The sequence below is a fragment of the Tenrec ecaudatus genome, chromosome 8 (genome assembly GCF_050624435.1).
Source record: "Tenrec ecaudatus isolate mTenEca1 chromosome 8, mTenEca1.hap1, whole genome shotgun sequence".
In the NCBI taxonomy this organism is placed as follows: domain Eukaryota; kingdom Metazoa; phylum Chordata; class Mammalia; order Afrosoricida; family Tenrecidae; genus Tenrec; species Tenrec ecaudatus.
Window position 1 is genome coordinate 124,080,236 of NC_134537.1, and position 18,119 is coordinate 124,098,354.

Genomic DNA, 18,119 nt, shown 5'->3' on the forward strand with positions numbered 1-18,119 from the left:
TCTACCCAAGATTATGCTGTCTGTATGCGACAGAGCCGCGATGAAAACCCAGGTCTGTGTGATTCGGAAGTCCCATCCCACCCTATCCCATTGCTGTCCAGCCCACACTGACCTAGAGCAACCATATAGGGTAAAGTTGACCCGCTTAGTAGTGTTCCTAAAGCTGTAATCTTTGTAATCATTACGTCTCCAGAGGCGTGACTAGTGGGTTTGAACCGCCAATCTCCCAGATAGCAACAGGACAATTAAGCACCACACCATCAGCATCCCTAACTCAAGCAAACAGTTTTGACGTGGGTACACCTGCCCTGAAATCAATAGCAGTGTTGGTCTACATGCTTCCCACCTGTGGGTCTGTTTTTAGTGTTGGAAGATAGGTCACTTTGCTACGGAATCTAGAGAGTTGTTTAAAAACAAAATGTTTTATTGTGCTTTAGGTAAAAGTCTACATAGCAAATTAGTTTTACCAATTAACAGTTGGAACAAATTATCCTGTGACATTCATTGCAACCCCTGCAATTGGATCAGCATTCGGCCAGGGTTCCACTTTTCCATCTGTTCGATTTCCCTGTCCCTCCCAGTCTTCTCATCTTTGGTTTTGGGCTTCCCTCGTGGTTTCATATAGTTGATTGTTATGTGGAAAAGATCCTTCGTGTTTTCTTATTATTTGGCGAGAAGTGGGCTTCTGGGAGTGTCTTTAGATTAGAAGGTTTTTCCAGGGTCATAGTCTTTGGGGCCACTCTTGCCTCTTTAAGACTCGTATGTTTCCTTCTTTTTCTTCTTCTCTTCAACTTTTGTTCTCTCTCTTTTCTTTCTTTCTCTCATTTGACCCATTCAAACCGAGACGTGCTGTGCGGTCTTGGTCAGAGTAGTCGGTAGTGATAGCCAGGCATGAAGTAGTTCTTTCAGTCTCAGGTTAGACTTAGAGAAGGCTGTGGTTTATGTTGCTGTTTAATTGCTCCCTTGAATCTTCATCATTCTTCTTTGCTCCAGGCAGGAAATAGACCAATAATTGTTGCTTAGGTGATCGCTTGCAAGCTTTTAAGACCCTAGATGCAACTGGCTAGGATGTGATATCCCCCAAGGCTACGGTCCCTAGCTTTCGTGTCCAGTAGTTGATGAAGTCTAAGTCTTTTCTCTAACCGTGCATCCTAGAAGGAACCCCCTGGGGCACAGTGGCAGGGTAGATTGGGGAGGGGGCTGCTGCAAGGTCAGCGATTCAAATCTACCAGCTGCTCCTCAGGACAAAGATGAGGTTGTTTGCTTCTGTAAAGATATATAGGCTCGGAAACTATGTGGGGCCATTCGACTATCTATACTATCAATTGCTATCAATCACATTGACTCCATGGCCAAGGGCTTGGGTGCCCATATATGCTCTGCTACACGCCAGCATGTGAGCTGTACATGTCGCATTTGCAATTATGTAGCGACATCCACTACCGTATCTACATAGGTACGTGAGTGCACTATTGTATGACCTCCTCGCCTATTGAGGATGCGGACTCTCACGGATCACTGGTAGTTGTGGCTGCGTTGGCAGGGCAATTGTCCCTCATTCTCGGGCACCTCTCCATGCCTTCCTTTGCCTTGTCTGTGCTGTGCTACCTTTCTCCATATCATCTATTGCATGTCCTGTCGCCAGATTTAATCCTTATCTACTATCTACATTCACCTTCCTTCCCTTGTTCCTCCTTAGTAATTGCCAAAGCACATTTTGTTCCATGTGTAAACCTCTTTTTACTTTTTATAATAGTTGTCCTGAACAATATTGGTGTTTTTGTGTGTCCTCCAGATGCATCCATGGCGTGACATGTTTCCAAGAGTCATCCTCATTCTTCATCACTGTGTAGCATCCCCCTGTCTGTCCACTCACACTCTGATGGACGCTTAGGTTCTTTCCATCTGCTCTCCGTTGTGAAGAATCCTGTAATGACCGTGGGTGCGCATACATCTATTTGTGTTATTGCTATTATCTCTCTAGGATGTATGCCTGGGAGTGGGATTGCTGGATCACTTGGTCCTTCAATTTCTAGCTGTTAAAGGAAGTATCACACAATTCTCTATAGTGGCTGTGTCCTTAGGCAGCATTATGAGTTGCAGTCTCTCCACTGATTTGTCAGCATTTGTTGTTCTCGGGTTTTGTTGTTGTTGTTGTTTTGGTGTATCAGTGTCCTTGTAGGGGTGAGGTGGAATCCCACACAGTTTTGATTTGCATCTCTTGAATGACTAATGACTGCCATCCTGGTTCGCAGGAACATTTTGGCTGTACTTCCTTGCACAACAATGTGGTTATATTCAGTGTTCTTTGTCATCATCCTAATTCGAAGCCATCAGTTATTTTTCAGTTTATTTTTGTTTCTTGTCCAACTTCTGCATGCATAAGGGGAAAATAAAAATACCATGGCTTGGGTCAGGCACACTTAGTTCAAAATAACATCTTTGCTTTTTTACATTTTAAAGAGGTTTTGCACCGCTGATGTGCCCAATATCATATGTTGTAATATCATATGTTGTTTCATTAACTGACTGCTGCCGTGGTGATGACTCAGTGGCCTGCTAACTGCAAGGTCACCAGGGTGGAACCACAAGCTGCTCTTTGGGAGAAAGGTGTGGCTTTCTACTCCCTTAAAGAGTAGAAACTCGGAAACTCACAAGGGCTGTTCTACTCTGGCCTGGGAGGGTCGCTATGGGTCGGCATAAACATATATTAGTCCAACCTTTTTATTTTATAGATGAGAATACTAAGACCCAGCAAGGCTGAAAAGTCTTAAAGTCAAAACAAATAAAAACCCATTGTCGTCAAGTTACATTCTGACAAATAGTGATGCTGTAAAAATGAGCAGAACTGTCCCCATCAGGTTTCTGAGACTGTCTTGTGCTCCAGCGGTTCAGTTTGTCTGCTCAGCTGGACACCCTCCACAGAAGGGTTACAAGGAAGGGACGAATCAGCCAGGGTGCAGTATAGCACTGACGAAATGCATATTATTCCTCTAGTTCCTGAATGACCCCCCCACCCCCCCTCCATTACCATGACCCAGCTCTACCTTACAAATTCAGCTAGACTGGAGTATACATATTGGTACAGATAAGAGCTCTCAACACCTGGAATTCAGGACAGATAAAACCCTCAGGAACAGTAGTGGGAGTAGTGATATCATGAGGGTAGGGGGATGGTGGGAGCAGGTGAGAGGGTAAGAAAGGAGGAACCCATCACTGGGTTAGATCTATAGCTCACCCCCCAGGGGCACTAGTAACAGAAATGTGGGTGAAGGGAGACAATGTATGACATGCAATAACAATAATAATATATAATTGATCAAGGATTCATGAGGGTGGGGGAGGAAGGGAAAAAGAGGAGCTGATACGAAGGGCTCAAGTAGAATGAAAATGTTTTGGAAATGTTGATGGCAACCTATGTACAAGTGTGCTCAATACAACTGAATGATAGACCTTCATAAGATTTGTAAGAGCCCCCCCCAAACACAATGATTATGTAATAATAATTTTAAAAGTTTATCTGCTAACATTAAGGTTGGTGGTTCGAACCAGTGTCGCCGTAGGATTCACTTGTGGAGTTTTAATTTGTCTTATCGAGTCATTATGAGACTGGACAGTAACTGATCTTTTGAAATCTTTTAGAAGCAGACTACCTCATCTTTTCTCAGGACAGATGATGGGTTCAGATTACCATCCTTTCGTTTCGCATCCAAGTGCTAAGCTACAGGGGCAGCAGAGAGCTTAAAACTAATGAGGCCCGGTATCCAGGTCTCCTTGTCTCTTGCCAGGACTATCAGTAAAATGATCTGCTGTATTTTCTAATTTGTCAAGGTGTGGTAGTTACATAATCTGTTGTCAATTTGAGAGGATGACTAGGGAAGGGGTGGAGTCTGGCCTTATGAAATAACCAATGAGGCCACTGTATGGGCATGACCTTCTGAGAATTCTGGGAACTCGTTTTTCCTCCGTGGAGGCAGGAGACACACACTCTCTCTGCTCACTCCCTGAGAGACACTCTACTGACAAGACACATGGTGCTATGCCCTGGGAGCTGGAGAAGCCACATGGACCTACCCTGATGCAACCAGACCTCTGGAGCTGGAGAAGCACGTAGAGACCCCTGCCAGTGTTGAGATGCTTGCAACACACTGGATTCACACGACTTACAATCCACTGGCCTGCGATCCTTCTGTATTCAGCATCATTGCATGTATTTTGGGAGTCTGAAGAGGGCTTTATAGATCGGTATAGGCCATATGGAATATTATTGGGCTTATGGACTTGATTTGGACTGTCTGGTATGTTTTTTTCAATATTTATTTGCTCTTGTATATAAACCTCTTTCTTATATACATATGTTTGTGAATTTGTTTCTCTAGTCTACCCAGAAGAACACACATGGTTTCCAATGCATACTTCGCTCTCTGTCTCTCAGCTCCTCAGTCAGAAGATCCAGGGTGTAGCCCCAGCTGGACCACAGCAGGTGAATGATTCAAGCCGAATTACTTATCCTCCCTGAACCTTAGCTTCTTGTTTTGCAGAATCAATGGAACATAATCATACATGAAAATGGGAATGCTTTGAAAACCAGTCAAAATAAAATTCATAATTTCCAGGTGTTTGGATTTCATTAAATAGTAGTCGAACATCTGGGTGCCAAGCACTAGGGTTACAAAAAGTGGAAATCCATTCGTTGTGTAACAGGCCATCTTTCCTGGATGGTAGAAACACAAATAATTATAACGTTCTTATGTATATATATATTTATAACGTTCATATATATTACAGTAGAGGAATGGATCAAGTATGATGTGAGTCTTGAGGAAGATCTCCTTAAGGGGAATGGGGGAATCTTTGAAGACTGACTGCAGGTATGAGTTGAAGGGGAAGGAGGTCCTGGGTGGGGGAAGGCGATGTGGGGAATGGGAACAGTCAGACTCCAAGAAAAGGGAATTGAAGGATCTGAGCGCATAGAGACTGAGACCTTGACAAAAAGTAGCAACCACCACTGTCTGTTTGTCATTACCCCTTCTCAGAATCCGTTATTGCCTCCAGACTCAGCCACCTCTTAAGTACACAGGGACTATTACTCACGCCAATACCACTTGACCAACAGACAGAGACAAGCATCAGAGCAACGGCATGTCTTGGAAACAACAGGCACTGTCATGCACATCAGGAAACAAGAGCATGCGGCACAAATGAATGACCACACTACGGCCAGAGGGGATTTCCAGAGGGGAGAGTCATTGGGGCTACCTAGGATGGAGTTGAAAAGAATGATGTCCAGCTGCTTTCAACATAAGGAGACAAAGTCAAGAGAGCCAGAGGAAAGAAGCAGAAAAGAAGATAAGCTCAAGAAAACAAGAAGAATTTGACACAACACATTAAAATTTGGGGGCGATTCAACAACTCCAAATAGAAACCCAGAAGAAAAACAGTCAACTATTAGAACTAGATAACACTCTCAAAGAACAAAAAGTTTGAACTGAAGCAATGGGAGCCCCAGCAAGTGTATCAAATACAAATCTCTTGAGATCAAGCTACAAGAAGAAGAATCAATAAAAAGAACAGGATAATCTAAGAATGTTGAGGGACACTTGAAAAACAAAGAACTTACATTTGATAAGAATTCCAGAACAGGAAGACGAAAATGGGGGGGAGGGGGATAGCAATAAAATAGTCCAAGAAGTACTGGAAGGAAATCTCCCTACCACCATGACAGAACAGAAAATAACTACCCAAGAAGCCAAAATCACCCCAAATGGAATTGAGTCCCCCCAAAAATCACCCTTACATATTAGAGTCAAACTTTCTAACACCAAAGAAAAGGAAAGGCTCCTGAGAGCAACTCAGGAAAAAGAAAAATTACCTATAAAAGCAAACCAACAAGAACAGGTTCAGATTTTTCAATCAAAATCATGTAGGCAAGAACACAATGGACAACAAAGCTGTTTCTTAAAAGAAGATATAGAGAAGGCAAAGTCATGATATATACAAAACCTTGGTAGAAAATAAAATTGCCAACTAAGAACCTTAAATTCAACAAAATTATCTTTCAAACATAAGGGAGAAATAGCGACATTGTCAGAGTAGAAAAAACTAAAGGAAGTTGTGAAAACAAGACCAACCTTAAAAAATAAACAACTGAAGAGAGTATATTGTAGAGAGAATCGACAACAGGAAGGCATCTTGAGATCATCATATAAGACATCATCGAGAAATCAGCCCACTGAAGTAAAACGTAAATGAAACTAACGACAAGACTGAAACCAGAACCAGAGATAGCATTCTGCAATTGACAACAATAAAGCACTAGAGGGAATGAAGTAGATGTAGGACAGTTGGCCGAAGAAGAAGATGAGTATTGCACAGAAGAGAACTAAACTGCCTTAAACTTGGAAAGAAAAAAATAATAAAGAAAAAGATAGACATCAACAAGATTTAAAAAGGAGAACTATAAAAGCTGATTACACAGTAAAATAAGAACGGAAGAGAAGGAAAAAGAGACAAGGGAATCCTCAAGCAAAATGAATTCCAAAGAGAAAATTATGATGAACGGAGAAATGAATGAAGTAAACAAATAAGCGAAGATGCAGCCATAACACTGTACATATCAATGATAATATTGACTGTAAACAGATTAAATTTACCGGTTAAGAGACTAGCAGAAAGGATAGGAAAATAGCCCTGGAATATATCTGTATTTGTGCCCATTCCCTAGAAAGGTGAGCAAACAATGCTGCACTCTAGGACATCATGTGCATCAGAAGATAGCACAACGGTTGCAGCAGCACACTGATAGGGAGCTGCCGGAATTCAGACAGGATTCAGGAGATGATCGTTATTGACATCCGATGGATGTTGGCTGAAAGCAGAGAATAACAGAAAGAGGTGTATTTGTGTTTTATTGACCACGCAAAGACATTAGACTGTGAATCATGAAAAACTATGGACAGTCTTTGGAAGAATGGGAATTCCAGAACGTTTAATTTTGTTCACACAGAACCTGTACATAGATCAAGAGGCTGTGTGATGAAGAGCTAGGACTGCAGCCGTCAGCATGCATTACAACTCACTGTAAAGGAGACCCAAATCCTCACACCTGGACCAATAGGTATCATCATGATAAAGAGAAAAGATTAAAGTTGCAAGGATTGTGTCTTGCTTGGCTGCACAAACAATGCTGTAGAAGCAGCAGTCAAGAGATCAAACAGTATATTGCATTGGGTAAATAAGTCTGCTGCACAAGACTTCTTTAAAGCGTGGAAAAGCAAGAGTGTTACTTGGAGGATAAGGTATATGAGTGACCCAAGCCGTGACATTTTCAATAGTCTCATATACATATGAGAGTTGGACATTGAATAAGGAAGACCAGAGAAAAGTTGATGCATTTGACCTGTGGAGCTGGCAAAGAATACTGAAAGTATCATGCAAGAACTACCAAAAGAACAAACAAATTGGTCTTGGAAGAAGTACAGCCAGAATGCTCCTTTGAAGTGAAGATGGAAAGATGGAAAGACTTCATCATTTGGAGAGTTATCAGCAGAGAGCGGTCTCTGGAAAGGGACATACGGTTGGGGAAGTAGAGGGGCAATGAAACGAAGTAGTCCTACAACAAGATGGAGTGACACAGTCAGTGCAACCATGGGTTCCACCACAACAACTGGGTCAGGGCTGGGCGGTTATGAGTCAGAAATGACTGGATGACACTTCACAACAACAGGGGGTCTTTCAGGACCATAGATGGGCTATGCTGTGGGTGGAGAGGGCTTACTCAATGAGCCCCTTCAGAACAGGAAGTGAGGCAAAGAAGGGGGCACGGCTGCTTCCCAACCTGAACCTGAGTCAGAGAAGTAGCTTCTGTTACCCTTAGACATCACCGGGAAGTTTTCACTAGAGCTCTAAGGAGGGCCCAATGCCAATTCTAGGATGTGGCGCTGAAGGCATTCTGTGCCCCCTTAGCCGCAGTTTTCCCATCTGCTATGTAGAGGAAATAGGCCCTCTCTGGAGGAATTCCACCAAGGACAAAGATACAAGTCCACTGGAAAAAATGTAAAACCATTGACTATGAAGCTCTCACCAACTGGAGAGACGCAGGGCAAACATGAGATTTGTGGACAGAGTGGCAAGAGTCCAGTTTTCATTTTCCCATGAATAGCCAATGTGCCTGCAGGGAAGAGGGGGAAAGTTTATGGGGAAAAATCCTTTATCTTATAATTCAATTTCCCATGACTTTTTAAGCCTTCCCCTATTTACCCGATGACAATCATCAAATGACATAAATCAGGGCTTTCTATTTTCTTTCTAAGAGACCTGTGTGCTGGTCGGCTACATGACTTCAGAAGGAGTTACCTCAAATGTCACTCTTCCATGGGGATTTCCATCAGAAATGTACACATACTGCAAATAGACTATCTCGCTCACTCAACTCACTGCCATCAATTCCAACTCAGAGCGGCCCTGTAGACAACAGAACTAAACTGCCTGATCCTGAGTCATCCTCACCATGTTGTCATGTTTGAGCAAGTCGATTCATCTTCTTGAAAACCTTCTTATTTTTTACCTATCTTGTTACTCTACTAAACATGATGTCCTTCTCCAGGGACTGGTCTCTTCTGACAACATAGCCACACGACAAGAGAGGAAGCCTTGCCATCCTCCAAGGAGCCTTCCGGCTGTACCTCGGACCTCTCTGGTTCACAAGAAGGATGGGAATCGGAGTCCATTCACTTGGCAATAGATTTGAATAGACATCGCATTAAAGAAGCTTGTTGAATGAAGTAGCAATGAAAATAATTTTATGCTTTGGATGTCACCACAACATGAGGAACTATTATTAAAGGGTCAAGGCATTAGGAAGTTTGAGAACCACTGACTTAAATGAACCTTAAAAAAGCATATTGTGTGACAGACAGCAAGATACAAAACCAATGCCTGGGGGAGGCGGGGGAAGAGCTAGAGAGGATGAATGAATTCTTTTATATGCAAATAAGCAAAGCAAAAGGACAGATGGAGGCTAAATGATTGGAAATACCCATAGTGTATGAAACTATGAAAAGCTAGTTTCTGGTGTGAGAGGACTCATGAGAAAAACTCCATACTAGTTCAATGGAATGGAATACTTATTTTAAATTATAATAACTGGTTGCTTACAGCAGCCATAGGAAGAACTAATAAGAAATGTGATGGTGACTTGTACAGTATCAGGAATTTTTGCTCAGTCTGTGGTACACATAAAGGAACCAATTGGTAAATGGTGTAACCAAGTGTTCTATAATATAAAGCTTTCTCTCATTCTCTCTCAAAAAAGCAAACAAACAACATCCCAAATCACTGTCTTTGAGCTGTGTCCAACTCATAGCAACCCTGTAGGGCAGAGTAGAACTGCCTTTGTGGGCCACAGTTTACAGGAGTAGAAAGTCTAATCTTTCTCCTGTGGAGTAGCTGATGGTTTAGAACTGCAGACTTAGATGTTAGCAGCCCAATGCATACATCACTATGCCACCAGGGGTCCTCATAAACTATAATAGGAAGCTTAAAATATATAGAAAAAATAATCTAAACTCAATCTATATCTAAAGTAAACAAGTCTACTATGCACATAAGTAATGCATGTTTCTTGTTGAAAATATATCATGTCTTTTAAAAAAGAAGAAAATAAATTAGCTCCATTTAAAAATGGTTTAAGATTAATAATCTGGGAAACGCAAACTAAAATCACAATCAATTACTCTTTCAAACCTATAGAACTGATCCTATTTCAGAAGCTATTGAGTACATTCAGGGACAAGAATGGGAACTCGTGGGAACTTACAGTTACCTCTGGGTTTTGTTTAAATCTCAAAATCAGGGCGCAGAAAAGTGAGCAAAGCAAGTTTCAGAGTGCCATCTATACGCAATATAGCGACTGCACGAAACCATTATCCTCTTTTTATCTTTTGTTTTTCTTTTTTGAGAAAGAAGGACAGAGAGGGGGAGGGAGCAAGGAAGAAAGGACCTCAAGCAAAGAGGGCAAAGCTTGGTGGCAGATCCCAGGGTGGTAAACAGAGTCTTCTGTGCAGATGAGGCTCACAGCTCCTCTGAAACTAATGCTGGAGAGGGTGGCATGGTCTGCCAAAAATAATCCTCCAAATGATTCCCTGGGGGTGGGGTGGGGGTAACTGATAGCATTGAAGAGTGTATAACTCCACTCGAGGGGAATGAACAACCAAATCGTAGGTGAGTGGATTCATTGGGTGGTGTAAGATATGGCAATAACAGCAGCAACAATAATAATATATTAAGGGCCCATGGGGATGGAAGGGTGAGGGAGGGGATAAAGATGAGGTGATTTCAAAAAGTTCAAGAGGAAAGAACATGCATTGAAAATGATGATGACAGCAATTGTTCAACTCTGCTTGATCTAATGGAACTATGGATTGTAATTATATGTCCGAATAAGATTTTTTTAATTCCCTAGCCAGAACATATACAATGTGCACGTTATTGAATAAAAATATAGTTTATAGCTTTCTTTCTACTTGGAATATTTTATACCAGAGGAAATACTTCACTCATTATAAACAATTTAAGAAATGACAAAATAATAATACATTTATAAAGTATCAAGGCTTCATGAGAGAGGGGGGAGCCGGGAGGGAGCTGATACAAGGGCTTAAGTGGCGAGCAAATATTCTGAGAATGATGACGGCAACGAATGTAAAAATGTGCTTGACACAGTTGATGTATGTATGGATTGTGATCAGAGTTGTATGACCCCTCAATAAAATGATTTTTAAAAATTATACTCTGAAAAACAATGATCTGATGTGTAAGCCCCCACCTAATTCATAATAAAAAGTTATTTTTTTAAAAAAAGAAAGAAATATAAAACAGTGTAGATGGAGCCCTGAGAGAGCAGTAGTTCTAGGCTCGGCTCTGAACTAAATGATCCTCACTTCAACCACCAGCCTCTTCCCGGAGGAAGATGTGGCAATCCCCTTCCTTGAAGATCTATCGCCTTGGGGCAGTTCCACCTTGTCCTGTAGGGTTTCTTTGGGTCGGAATCCGACCCCATGCCATCGGTTTTAGTCTGGCTTTTAATATATCGTTCCTTAACTTTAGTTACGTTTCCCACATTGTGTCTACATGATTTCCATTCTCGTTCTTCTGTTTCCTTTATCTAGCTTCCCTGCCTCCTGTCCTTTTCTTTGCTTTAGGATAAGAGCTGACCCTTATGTCTCAGGTAGATGGCTTTATCATGGTCCTTTTTGCAAATAGGATTTGGATTGCTATTTGGTCGCTCTGTCCACTTGGGGGCTATATCAATCTAGCCTCGGAACTACAGCTGTACAGAGCTGACACCCAGAGTGTTCAGACAAAGTCTTGACCCGCTGACTAACAGGAGCATCTTGCTCCTAAGGGACCGCGAGGGGTTCCCGCACGCTGATTAGATATAATTTCTAAAAAACTACAATCCCCATCACACCCTTCCCGACCCCTTCGCCGACTCTGCCTGCGCATTTTAGCAGCGACTACAATTCCCAGGATGCATCGCGTTGCCCCCAGCTCCTCCTAGCTTCCGGTTGGGCGTTTCCTGATGTGTCAGTGGGTGCGTGCCCTTTGAGCCGGTTGGGGAAGTATTGACAGTAGCTTTTTGAAAAATTTCCCCTCCGCTGCAGGGTTGCAGCTGGCCGGAACTGACAGATGGCGCCTCGGTTTCTAATGTGTACAGTCCTTGCCCTTCCATTTCAGACGGACTTAGCACAGGTGATGCACGGGCTGCTCTTACACATTCAGTTTCAGGGCTGTCAAAATCCGAGAGTGAGTAGGCTGACTTTTTGTTTTTTATTGGGCTCCTCTATGCCTTCACAGACATTCAACAGGAAATTAGAGGGCTCTGAAGGAGTCCCCCTAGAGATGCAAACAACAGTTAAGCACCTATTAACCGCCCAGGCTGGCGACTTGAATCTACTTCCTACAGATCACAGCTACTGAATCCCTGTGAAGCACAGTTCTACTCTGACACTCCTAGGATCGGAGGTTCGCATCCGTAGGAATCAGCTTGATGTTAACTGGGTTGGAGGCTGTGAGTCGGCTATTTTATGCTGGGAATCCATGCACACTTTTCTTTAAAAGATAGTACCAACTGTTCATTGATATGTCTAAATACAGCCCCCTGGGAAGGATACTACAAAGGATGGTGGTTGGAAAAAGGGGGAAGCTAAAGATTTGAGCAGGTATGTTCTGAGAGCTCATGTTTCTCAAACGTACTTGACTTACAGCACCATTTTCAGAAGAAAATAAAATATTCAGTGTCCCTTGGCAATTAAAAGCGTACGTACTATATGCTATTATCCAGGATAAAGTGTAGGTATCTGCTTTTTCAGTTCCTCTGGGTTGTTCCAGTGTGCTCCCCCACCCCAGGGGGCGGGTCGGCATCACCCTCTCGGGGAACACTGGGTTAATGGCTTATAACAGCTTCCGGGGAAGATGAGGGAGTAATTGAAGTTCAGTTGGTGACAACCCTTCTCCCTGCTCCCCACCAGAAAAGCAAACCATTCGAGATCGGGCTAGAACGACATCAGATTGAAATGGGATGGCAAATGAATGAGAAATTAGAGATGACTCTAAATTAATGTTTTTTAACTTTGTGTTTCTTGTGAAATAAGGAATAAGAGCTTTAGGTCCACCTCACGAACTTCAGTCAGTCTCGCTTTGCTTATCTCACAAATGAAGATGATATCACCTGTCCCCCTTACTTGACAGTTTTTGTGGGGTAGTCCAAAAGAAAGTATGTGGACATAGTTGGTAAACTGTAACGTCACCCAAACATGAGTTGGTAGCAAGAGTAAGGTGGCAAGCACTGTGGAAAACTGAGACTACTAGAAATGACAAAATTACAGTCTAATCTGATGACTAAGGGATCAAGGCTGGGGAGTCAATAAGGGGAATCTGGGAAGGGATGAGAGTCTGTGAGAAGATGGATGGGTCAGACAACACTACTCCTTAATTGGCTTTACTCTTGAAGAGAGTGGAAGCTATGCCCATCTTGCTCACGATTGATTGCTAAAGTCTAGCACCAAACACAAAACAAAAGCAAACAAACCAATCCACTGCCATCAAGCCAATTCTGAATCATAGTGACCCATTATAGGGTTTGTACAGCTTTTAATTTTTACAGAACCAAATAGCTTCATCTCTCCTTCCACCACCCCAGACCAATGAGTAGGTTTGAACCACTGGCCTTGTGGGTAGCAATCCAATGCTTACCTGACAGCACCACCAGGATGTTGATTGTTAGCACAATATCCAACAAACGGTGGCTTTTCTTTCATGCTCCCTTGCTTGAACACTTACTTCAGAAAACTTCCTGCCTCACTCAACCTTGGCCTTGTTCAGATGCCATGTTTTTAGGAGGATCTAGCACACCGCTCTTTATCTTAGTACTCGATTTATTTTGGTAGAAACCTTCAACTTATTCATCTTTGGCTTTAGTTGTTGGTAAGTAAATTTGAATAATAGTCATAGTAACTGGTCTTCCTTGTAGGCATATGGATATTGTCACTGTCAGCATTGTAGTTCAGCACATATCTGGAAACTTTCTTTTTTATATATATAAAGTACTTTTATTTGGGGGCTCTTACATATCTTATCACAATCCATACATTCATCCAGTGTGTCAAGCACATTTACACATATGCTGCCATCATCATTTTCAAAGCATTCTCTTCCCATTTGAGCCCCTGATATCAGCTCCCCATTTCTTCCCCCTTGCTCCCCCCCCCACATCCTCCCTCACAAATCTTTGATAAGTTATAGATTATTATTTCTTTTTTTTTCAGGGGAGAGCGCGAATGCAGTCCCCCACTACCACAAATTATGCAGTCGAGTTTCCCACATTTGGGGAAATCGCAGGGGTCAGCACATCCGGAGTGCAATAGATAAGCCTCGCCCTGGGAAAACCGCCTTCGTGATCATGGTATCTCCCCTGCCAGGTAAGTATTAGATTATTGTTTCTATGTCTTACATCATCCTCTGTCATCCCTCACCCACTTTTCCATTATTTGTCTCTCTGGGAGGGGGGTTCTACATTGATCCTTGTGATCAATTTCCCTTTTCTCCCTCCACCCTCTCCTAATCCTCCTGGTATCTCTATTCTCATTGTTGGCCCTGAGGGGTTTATCTATCCTGGATTCCCTGTGTTGTGGGCTCTTATCTGTAGCAGTGTGCATGCTCTGGTGTAATCCAATTTGTAAGGTGGAATTGAGGTCATGATAGTGGTGGGTAGGAAACACCAAAAAAAAACTAGAGGAAAGTTGTGTGCTATACTGTGCTATACTGTGCTATACTGTGCTATACTGTGCTATACTGTGCTATACTGCACGCTGACCAGCTCATCTCTTCTCTGTGACCCCTCTGTGAGGGGATGTCCAATTGTCTACACATGGGCTCTGGGTCTCCACTCCATGCCCCTGTCCCCCATTCACCTTGGGTATAGTTTTGTTCTGGATCTTAGATGCCTGATACCTGATCCCATTGACACCTCATGATAACACAGGCTGGTGTGCTTCTTCCATGTGGGCTTTGTTGCTTCTCAGCTAGATGGCCACTTGTTTATCTTCAAGCCTTTAAGACCCCAGATGCTATATCTTTTGGTAGCCGGGCACCAACAGCTTTCTTCACCACATTTGCTTATGTACCCATTTTGTCTTTAGTGATTGTGTAGGGAAGGTGAGCATCACAGAATGCCGGATTGTTAGAATAAAGTGTTCTTGTGTCAAGGGATTACTTGAGTCGAGGCCCAATGTTCATCTGCAACCTTAATTCTTAACATACAGTTCTATTCCCCTCTCATTTTATATATATTTACATATGTACATGCCTGTATTTAGACCTCTATAAATGTCCTTTGCCACCTAGTTCTTTCCTCTATTTCTTTTTACTTTCCTCTTGTCCCACCATCAAGTTTGGCCTTCATTTGGGTTCGGTAATTTCTCGCTGCTACATTAAGGCCCACTAGGCACCCTACGACCTTCCTCCATTGATTTTAGTTCACTTGTTGTTCCTCAGTACTCTGTTTAAAAGTGCAGCGCTCTACATATATGTTTCCTATTTCCTCTTCCTCATCTTATTTTCCTCTTAGCATTTATTATGTTGGAACCACCTTCATCTTTACTTATTATTGTCTCACCCCTACCCCTAGAACCTAGTATACTAGGCTCAAATCTTTGTGAATGAAGCACTAAGCTGGGCACTCAGTAAATACTTGTTGAATGAAGGTCTGTAGGCTACCATGCAGCGTTTCAGAGTGGCCTCAGGAGGAGAGAAAGAGAGGAAGGAAGGAAGGAAGGAAGGAAGGAAGGAAGGAAGGAAGGAAACAGCAGATTGTAGGGGATAGGGGAGGCATTTCCGAGTTTGATATATAGGAGGTGAAAGAACCAGAAAAAGCAGCATAGACAGACTTAGGTGTGAGTCCCCTGTGTTCCTAACAGACTAACCTCCCCGAGCCTCAGTTTCTTCATTTGTAAACTGGCATGATACCATAGGATTTCACCCAGGATGAAAACTGCTGTATATAATGGGGCTAGCAAAGGGACTGATGCCTGGTGAGAGGTCGCAGTTGTCATCATTGTATCATTATTGCTCAATACCAAAGTGGGGACACTTATTAAAACTTTTTTTCTTTAAAAAAACCAGTTTCGTTAGCAGTTCATATGTCCTACCATTCAACAATTCATCGTATCAGGAAGACTTGTACAATTGCCACCATATTCCTTCAAGAACATTTTCTTCTTTCCTGTACTCATTGTTATTTGTGTCATGATGTTTTTCTAATTGTGACAGACAAAAATATGCACAAAACATTCTCACATTCCACAACTTCTACTTGTATAACTCAGTGCCATTGATTATACTCTTCATGTTGTTCAACCATTACTGATATCCATTTCCAAATTATTCCACCTCCACAAACTCAATGCCCCTTATGCAATAACACTTCCCCTTCACCCACGGTAACCATTGGTCAAGTTTGGTTTATTTCTTCCTTGCTTTCTTAGTGATTTTCTTGATATAATATTTATGTGTCATACACTTCCATGGCTCAATCTTTTTGTTTGTTTATATATATATTTATATATAATCTCAAGAATATCTCCCCAAAGACACTTATGTATCAAAAAGAGAAAAATAATTGCTTTAGAAAGGAGAAATTTTGGAGTCAACTCCTTTAATGATACAAAGTCCATGCTATCAGTACAGGAAGAAATGGATACAAAAGGGTCTTCTGGGCCTGGTAGAGCTTAATCTCCTTTCCACAACTGTTCTGTAAGGGGTTGTCCAGTTGCCCACAGATGGGTCTTGGGTTCCCAATCTGCACTCCCCCTTATTCACAATGATTTTATTTATTTATTTTTGTTCTTTGATGCCTGATAGCTTCAACACCTTGTGATCACGTAGGCTGGTATGCTTCTTCCATGTGGGCTTTGTTTCTTCTGAGCTAGAACGCTGCTTGTTTGTCTTCAAGTCTTTTTTTTTCTTTCTCTATTTTAAACGTTTTGTTAGGGGCTCATACAACTCATCACAATCCATACATACATCAATTGTGTAAAGCATATCTGTACATTCATTGCCCTCATCATTCTCAAAACATTTGCTCTCCACTTAAGCCCTTTGCATCAGGTCATCTTTTCCCCCCACCCTCCCCACTCCCCCCTCTCTCAGGAGCCCTTGTTAATTTATAAATTATCATTTTGTCATATCTTGCCCTGTCCAACGTCTCCATTCACCCCCTTTTCTTTTGTCCGTCCCCCAGGGAGTAGGTCACATGTAGGTTCAATCTTTTTCAAAATGAGTTGTATCTACATCATCACAACCCGTTCTAGTGCTCCTTCCCCCTCCCACATTTCACTATTTGCTCCTCAAGTCCCCTCTCCATCCCCATCAGCCCCACCTCCACCACCACCTTCCCCGTAAACCCTTGCATCAGTTATTATCTCTATGTATCCACGCCATCTGGGATTATTATTATCAGTTATTATCTGGGATAATAATCCGTCTGGGATTATCATTATCAGATAGTAATCCATCTGGGATTATTATTATCAATTATTATCTCTATGCTTCACGGACTGGGAAACCCAACAGAAACAAAAAACAAAACCAAAATAATTGACAGGAATTAAATAATAATAATATAAAGATAAAAGTACAAATAAAGAATAAGAATAAAAGACCACCATCAATACTCAAAAAGCCAGGAAGAAGTTTTTGTCGTGGAACAAGCAAGAAATACTTGAGCCTAGAACACATTCGGGCTGGGTCCATTATAAGAATGATTAAGTAGACTAGGAGTAAAATGATGGGGGGCTTACAAGGTGAGAGGCCTGTGAGATTGGGACGCCACAATCTGAAATCATGCTAATACACAAACTTGGACTTCACAGATTCAGGGCAGAGTTTCTTTTAATTCAGGTTCATTTACTTTGCTTCAAAACAAGCTAAAACATTTTTTTAGCACATGTAAGGAATGATATAAGACCCATCTGTTTGCCCAAGTTACCATTTTAGGTGGTTCCAGGTCCGAGTCTGCATTCGTTTGCTTCCTAGAGAAATGGGAGAGAAAATGTGCGCTTTGTGCCGCTGTTCGCCTTGCAACAAGACATGTCCGGTGTGAGAGTGTGTTCCTTTGCACTGTATTGGAAATCGCTTTGCTCTGTGTGGGAGGCATTGTGATATCGTTGGGCCTCTGTTGGAAGGAGGCTTATTTGGAGTCTAGTCTCCTCTTTGTCATTCAGAACAACAACTTCCAGGACTCCTGGCGAGTTGAACAGCAGCACAAAGTACGCATTTTCCTGTTTCTCTAGGAAGCAAATGACTGGAGACCAGGACCTGGAGCCAACTAAAATGGCACCTAAAACCAAAAAGAACTGATAGGTTTTAGTTCCTTCTGAAAAAAGATAGCTCCCCCACCACCCCCTTCCCAGTGTGTGGGTTGTGTGCTTGTTAGGAAAAGGCTAATTCTGAAAAGGACAGTGTGGACTTGGTCACTCTATGACATCACACCTTATGTTAACGTCCTGTGAAGAGACATTTATAGTCACACCGAAAATTAGTTTTCATGTAGAAGAGAGATG

General features: G+C 42.2%; 1 non-coding gene across 1 annotated transcript; it reads right to left on the bottom strand.

Annotated features, from left to right (window-relative positions):
• Positions 1 to 13,823: 13,823 nt before the first annotated feature.
• Positions 13,824 to 13,987, bottom strand: LOC142455831 (U1 spliceosomal RNA). The gene has a single exon (XR_012785951.1). It is a non-coding gene; the product is annotated as a U1 spliceosomal RNA (small nuclear RNA).
• Between the last annotated feature and the right edge of the window lie 4,132 nt (positions 13,988 to 18,119).